At 48.0% G+C, this 7345-nt stretch overlaps 1 pseudogene; it reads right to left on the bottom strand.

Moving 5' to 3' along the window:
- Window positions 1-5231: 5231 nt before the first annotated feature.
- LOC121047875 lies at window positions 5232-7028 on the bottom strand (annotated as a pseudogene).
- Between the last annotated feature and the right edge of the window lie 317 nt (window positions 7029-7345).

Raw genomic sequence — 7345 nt, 5'->3', positions numbered from 1 at the left:
AAAGCCGTCCTCGACGTCGTCCTCAACGTCGTCCTAGAGGTCGCCCTAAAGGATTTAGAATTCGCCACATTGTACGCATGGAGAAAGACAGAGGTAATACTGAAGTCATGTTTAGCTGATGCAGTACTTGCATACTTATTAATTATAGCCGCCTCACAATCAAGCAGAACAAGAAATTACGCAAGGGATCTTAAATATAGTAGGCCAGAACTCTGCTCTGAAATGGAATTCCGGAGTTACATAAAAAAAAAAAATCCTAAAAGAAGGCGACATGTTTTGCGCGCACACCTAAAAGGTTTCAGCGTGTTAATCCCGCTTGTGTGTGAATTGTAATTCTACCGCTTTATGGCGACTGTACATTTTTCACAACACAATAAGCTGTCACGACCTGTAGTAATTGTTTACGATTTTTTTATGTTACATCTTCAAAATAACTGTAATCAGATTAGCAGTAGTGGTGTCAACGTCTTGTTTTTCTGATTTGTACCGCTCGACCATACTGTTGCGGTATGACTGTGCATTTCTCTTCATCGTATACTTCAGGTGGCTCGTTGTTGCTTGACTGCGTCTTCGCGGCGGAGATATGTCGTTCTTGCGTTCTGGAGTTGTCTCTTGCTGCCTGTTGTTCCATCCTTGGATGCATCTTCACTGCTTCAACATGTTGGTCTCTTGTCCAAAGCTTGTTCTGCGCAGCAGTCAACTCGGCCGCCTTGCATGTTTGTTTGGCTTTGACCAAGGTCAGGGTGAGACTATAGTGACAAGTGCATGGAGATCGTTAGGATATATAAGACGTCTCCTAAACCTCACTTCCCGTTGTGTTAATCTAACTGCCTCCAAAGATTCCTTTCGATCCAGATTGGACTACGCGAACTTTATTTGGTGGTTGCATCCATCACATCTCATTACTAAACTCGAATCGGTGCTAAACAAACCTCGCGAATGGCAAGCGTAACTGCACTAAAATAAAACCTCGACCTTTGCTCAAGCTGCTCGTCTTGCCTTTTTGCACACAATTTACTATACGTCTTCCGATTTTCGAAATAAAATATGGCAGACATTTACTGTCCCGTGTAACGCCGAACTAGAGGGCAGCTCTCGAGCAGGAGGAGGGAAGGGTACTGAGGGGGGGGGGGGGGTATACCCCTTTTCCCCTTCCGCTCGCCTCCCATTTAGGAAAAAAAATTCCGCTAAATTTAGAGGGGAAACTTCCCCGCCAAATTTAGCGGGGATATTTTTCCGCTAAATTTTTCACTGGAACTTTTCTGCTAAATTTAGCAGAGATATTTTTCCGTCAAGTCTGGCGGGGAAAATTCCCCGCTAAATGTAGCAGGTTAATTTTTCCGCTAAATTTAGCGGGGATTTTTTTTTTCTAAATTTAGCGGGGAAAATTTTCCGGTAAATTTTTTTTGGGGGGAAAATTTTACGCTAAATTTGGCGGGCATATATTCCGCTAAATTTAGCGGGCATTCCTTTTCGCGGACTTGGTTGGGAAAATTTTCCGCTAAATTCGGCAGGGAAATTTTTCGCTAAATTTTGCGTAGTAGTAGTAGTAGTGAACTTTATTTTGTCCAAGATGGGGTTTAGAGAGAAGGGGAGTGGGAGTGCCCGTCCTCTTCTTCCTCAGGCGGCGGCCAGGCCTTGGGCTTTGGCGGCGTCTTCGGCCATCTGGACGACCCGAAGTTGGAGATCCGGGTCTGAGCTAAGCAGTGCAGTCTCCCACTGCTCTAAGGTGGTAATGGGAAGAGGTGATAATGAGCTGGTGCGTTTTTGGGTGCTTATCAGGGGGCAAGCCCACATGACATGGTGAAGATCGGCCCTACCTGCGCATAATTTACAATCTGCTGTATATAGCCCTGGATACAAATGACTATATGTCACTGGGTTTGGGAAAGTGTGCGTTTGTAAAAGGCGCCAAGTAACTGATCGCTTTTTATCTAAGTCTTTGTGAGCAGCGGCGTAATGCCCCCTGCCCTGTCTGTAGTATTGCAGGAATTCCTTATAGGACACCATCCGGTCTCTGCCTGAACGACGAAGGGATTCGAGCTGCACCTCGTGAGAAATTGTCGTGCGGCCGCGGATGGCCAATTCTCGGGCCGCACTGTTAGCAGCTTCGTTTCCGGGAGATCGGAGTGCGCCGGTACACAAACGACTTTTTTCCATCTGCGCCGGGTTTCGGGTACCTGGACTATAATTTTGAGGGCTTCGGGCGAAATGCGCCCTTTCGCGAAGTTTCGTATAGCTGACTTTGAGTCACTATGAATTTGGCTGAGGATGAAGCGTATGCCAAGGCGATTGCGACTTCCTCCCGACCTCCGGCGAGGTTGTAATGACTGAGCTTGCAGCGATGGTTTGATTTTGTTGATCAAGTACAGCCACTACCATGGCGTCTCGATTACAATACTCGGCCGCGTCTACATAGGCCAGGTCTTTAAAATTTGCAAAGCTCTTTTGTAAGGCTCTGGCTCTTTCCTTTCTGCGGTCTTGGTTGTACAGAGGATGGGTGTTTTTAGGTAATGGTGGGACGTGTATGTCTTTTCTGAGCTCTATGGGAATATCCAGCTTTGGTCCGAATTGGGTGCTGTATGTAATCCCGAGTGATTGGAGAATATGTTGCCCCGTCGGGGACTGCGAGAGTCTCTCCAGCTAGGCAATTCTTTGGGCTTCTATGTGCTCGTCAAGAGTATTGTGTATTTCTAGAGCCTCAAACTTTTCGTTCGCGGTGGTAACTGGGAGGTGTAGAGCCTGCTTAAGGGCTCTCTTGATCATGAGGTTAATTTTGGAACGTTCATCATTCTTTAGTTGCAGGAATGGGGTAGCGTAGACTATTCTGCTTATAACGAAAGCCTGTACCAGTCTGAATAGATTAGTTTATTTCATGCCGTGATGTCTGTTGGCGATGCGCGAAACGAGTCTTGTCGTTTGATGCACGTGTGAGTCCAGTGCCTTTATCGCTTCACTGTTGTGTCCATTGGTCTGTATTCTAAGTCCAAGGATTCTGATGCTCGATACTATTGGAATGTCCAATTCGTTAGATCTGAGCGTGATTTGAGGGGGTATGGAGGAAGTTTTTCTACCTCTGCACGTAGGTCTATACAGTAATAACTCTGACTTTTGCGGGGAACAGGAGAGTCCTTTAGGTGTTACGTATTCGTTGACTACATCGATCGCGATTTGTAAAGTTTCCTGTATCTCTCCGTCACTTCCTTCGGTTACCCAGAGTGTCACGTCGTCTGCATATAAGCTGTGATGTAGTTTAGGGATTTTGGCTAGATTGCTTGGCAATCCTAGCATGGCCATATTAAAGAGGTAAGGGGATAGGACCGACCCCTGGGGTGTCCCTCGATTCCCGAGCGAAATGCTCTCCGAGATTATCCCACCGACGGTAATAGTGGCTGTCCTGTCTGTAAAAAAGTATTTTATATAATTGTAAGCTCTGAAGCCAATTCCTAGTTTGATTAGCTGGGTTAGGATGGTTTTGTGGTGAACATTATCAAAGGCTTTGGTTAGATCAAGGCCAACAATGGCTCGGGTAACGAGTTCTGAGCTGTGATCACCGTCTATTATCTGGTGTTTAATTTGAAGCATAATGTCCTGCGTGGACAACTTGGGCCTGAATCCAATCATCGCGTGAGGGTACAGGTCGTGGTCTTCCATGTGTTTGTTTAAGCGAGTAAGGATGATGTGTTCCAGGAGTTTGCCTAGGCAGGAGGTGAGCGAGATGGGTCTTAGGTTCCCTAGCTCCAACCTCTTGCCTGGCTTTGGTATCATTATTATTTTAGCTTTCTTCCACTGTTCAGGAATATGGCCAGTTTCCCAGCATTTGTTGAAATTCTTAGTTAGGGCTTCTATGGAATCGTCGTCCAGGTTTCGTATGGTTTTGTTTGTTACTCTGTCTAGACCCAGAGCGGAGTGCGTTCGTAGACCATACATGGCCTCGCGTACTTCGGCTGCCGTAATAGGCTCGTCCATTATTAGGTTTGGGTCTCCTGTGTATGAGAGCAAGGGCATTTTGGTATGGTTTCCGAGGTATCGATTTTTGAGTTCATTAATTAGGTCTTTGTCTGATCCCGGGAAAGTATGGATTATTTTGCTGAGGTTGTGCCTCTGCGTAGTCTTACTGTTCTCGGGATCGAGTAGGCATCTGAGTATGCGCCATGTTTTGGCCATGCCTATTGGCGCTTCCATGCCATCACACGCACTATGCCAGTTTTGGCGTGTTAGTTGGTCCGCATAGTCTTCAATTTGTTTGTTTGAGATTGTTAATCGTTTGCGCAGGGATCTATTCAGTTTCTGTTGGTTTAGTCGTCTTTGTAAGCTAGCGGTTGTTTCCCACATGTGAAGTAGCTTGGCATCTGCCCTCTGGATATTAGCTTCTTCTGGTATGGTTTTGGTCGCCTGCACAACATTTTGTTGTAAGCTGTCGACCCATGCCTTTATGTCTATTATCTCGGGAACGCTAGGTTCGTTCTTGTTTCTTTGTGATTGCCTAAAAGCGTCCCAGTCCGTGAGGTGGATTTGTCTGCCTTTAGGTTTCGCGGGACCCGTTTGGATTCTGGTGACCACTATGAAGTGGTCACTTCCCAGGTTTTCTTGCGTGTTGAGTCATGTGGCACCTGACACGTTTTTTGTGAAGGTTAAGTCTTCTGTAGTGTCTACGCTGACGCAGTTTCCCATGCGAGTGGGATGTGTCGGGTCTGTGAGCAATGTTAGTTGCTCCTGCTGTGCGTCTAGCCATAATAGGCGGCCCTTGCGGTGATCGGTGAAATAGCCCCATGCAGAGTAGTGCGCATTGAAATCGCCTACTATGACTAGGGGTTGTTTGTTTGGTACTTGTATTGCTTTCCTGAATAGACTGAGAAATCGGTGTTGCTGTTTAGGGTTGCTGTATATGTTGAGCACAAACAGACTGCCAGTTCTTCGCTTTGCTGTAGTAATAATTTCCACTAGGACGTGTTCTATCGAAGTAATGCCGGTCTCGTGCAGGGGCGCCGGTATGTTTCGTTTGATTAACGTAGTGATTGTCGCGTTGCCTGTACCCGATACATCGGCACAGAAGGACGTATAGCCTGATAATTTGACCTGCCCCCCCCCCCCCCCCCCCCGTCTCTTAAAGTACAATTATGTCTGTCACTTCGGAATTTTTATTTTGTGGGAAGTGCTGGAGGTTCCCCCTCTTACTACGGAATCCGCGGCAGTTCCATTGCCATATGATGTGCGCAGTGTTCTTACCGCTAATCCTGGCCATCATTAGTCGCGCGGCTGTAAGGCTTAGTTACTTTAATGGGCCCTACGCTGGGCCTCTGTTGAGCGTTTTCTAGGGCCGTAATTTTGGCATTACAATTCTCGGCAAATTGGTATGATCACGGTGTGGAAATTTTTATGGATTACTTCGAATTTGAGATCAATGACCCTGGTGATTTTATCTATGATCATGTCTTCCCTGATATTAAGCTTAAAGTTGCCGGCGCGGGCGGTTGTTCCCCTGGGAATGAGGGGATTGTTCTACCGCTCTGACGTTTCGCGGGTAGGTGTTCGATATCCGAATCTGATTCCGCATCTTGTGCTGCAGGTTCTACAACTGCCGGCGGTGCATATATTTCTATAGGGGTCGTTTCTGGATCTGCGGGTGCAGCCGTTTCAGGCGGTGTTGCCTTGAGTTGAGCGATCTCGGCCTTCAGGGCTTTATTTTCTGCTAGTAGTATTTCGAGCATTTTTTATTTTATTTTAGTAAGCTCACTGTTGTGAGATGAGGGGAGGGTGGGGTTTTCTGTCATAGTGGGTTTAGGCTGGGAGACTGCACTTGCCCAGCTCATCTTGTTGTTGTTTGAGGTCTTGTTTTCTTGTTTCGCTTGGGGTCTATGTTCCGATGGAAATCTGGTTTCAGATGCCTTGCGGCTGTCGGCCGTGTTCCTTGATTTGGATCGGGAGGGGCGTTGGGCCTCCGCTGTTTTTTGTCGTCTTGACTTGATAGCAATGGGTCTTTGTCTCCGTCGCTCCGGTTGTGTAGTGCTTGTTGCTGTTGTCGCCGGTTTTCCCACTGGCGCTGTTTGATGAGGAAAGGTGTCTGGAAGCGTTTCCGGCAGCGCTTGTCTCCCGTGGGGTGTTCTTTGCCACATAGCGTACAGCTGGGGTTGCAGTTGTGATTGTCCGTGGGGTTTTGGGCACCACATTATATGCATTTTTGCTTGTCAGGGGTCGGGCATACGTCCGCGCGATGACCGATGCGGCCGCAGGCGCCGCACACTTCCACTTTTTTTCTAGTGGAGGTAGCAGCGGTACTCCGCGCCCCTGTAGTAGACGTAGAATGCTACCTTTCGGCCTTCAAAGATGATGATGACTCAGTTGGTGTTTCCCATACGACGGACCTGCAGGATGGGGGGGTTCATCTTGTAGGTGAGGTTTTTAGTGATGTCCTCCGCAGTGTCGTAATTCGGAATATTGTGGATTACGCCTTTCGAGGTGTCTGCTGGTGGGGTTGCGTAGGCAGTGGCTTCGTAGTGCGTCTCTCCGAATTTGAGTTCTCAGATTCGATTGTATTTCTCAGCGTTTATCAAACATGGAGTGCTGATTACTATGATATTTTGTCCCACGCAGAAGCGATATATGTCGTCTTCCGCCTCAGCGATTGTTACTATTGCGGCGCGCAGTACTCCATCTCGAATTAACGCGTCGCTTAGTTTTGAAATATTAAGCCCGTCGCGGGGACGTACGATGATCTTTATATCGTCCCTTGGCAGTTGCGGCTGTCGCGGCAGCTGTGGTTTCTTGGTGGAATATCTGTTACGCACTGCGCCGGCTCCAGCTGTTTTGCTTGTTTTTTCTGCTGTTAGGCCAAGCTCCTCGAGGGTTCTACGATTCCTGTTGCGGTAGGTGTCAAGCCATCCCGCTTCTTTGGTTACTTGTTCTGGTGTAATATCTGTCCCCTCTATTTCAACTACTTCCATTCCATGAAAGGAGCTTACCCGACGTATCTGTGGGGTGGTTGACCCACCCTGGGTGCTGCCTTGTGGCTCCTCGGCGACCGGCATCAGGCAGCTGCGGCGCGTCGATGCGACGGCGCCGGAGTCTTGGTTGCTCACGGATCCCATGCGGGGCACGTCCGCTTCGGCACCGCCATCAGTGCCGTCGGTGCGATCACGCAGGACTTTTTGATCTAAAAAGACGGAGCTCGCCACAGCCGTGGCATCCCTAGCTCGTCCTCTTCTTCCTCCCCCTAAATTTTGCGGGAATTTTTTTTTCTATATTTAGGGGGAAATCTTCCGCTAAATAGGGGGTGGGGGGGGGGGGGAGGGGGGACTTTTTTCGCTAAGTTTTGCGGTGAAAATTTTCCGCTAAATTTAGCAGG

The sequence above is a fragment of the Ixodes scapularis genome, unplaced genomic scaffold (assembly GCF_016920785.2).
Source record: "Ixodes scapularis isolate PalLabHiFi unplaced genomic scaffold, ASM1692078v2 ptg000292l_1__unscaffolded, whole genome shotgun sequence".
NCBI lineage: Eukaryota > Metazoa > Arthropoda > Arachnida > Ixodida > Ixodidae > Ixodes > Ixodes scapularis.
Note: the sequence above shows the minus strand (reverse complement) of the source record. Positions and strands in the feature narration are given on the sequence as shown.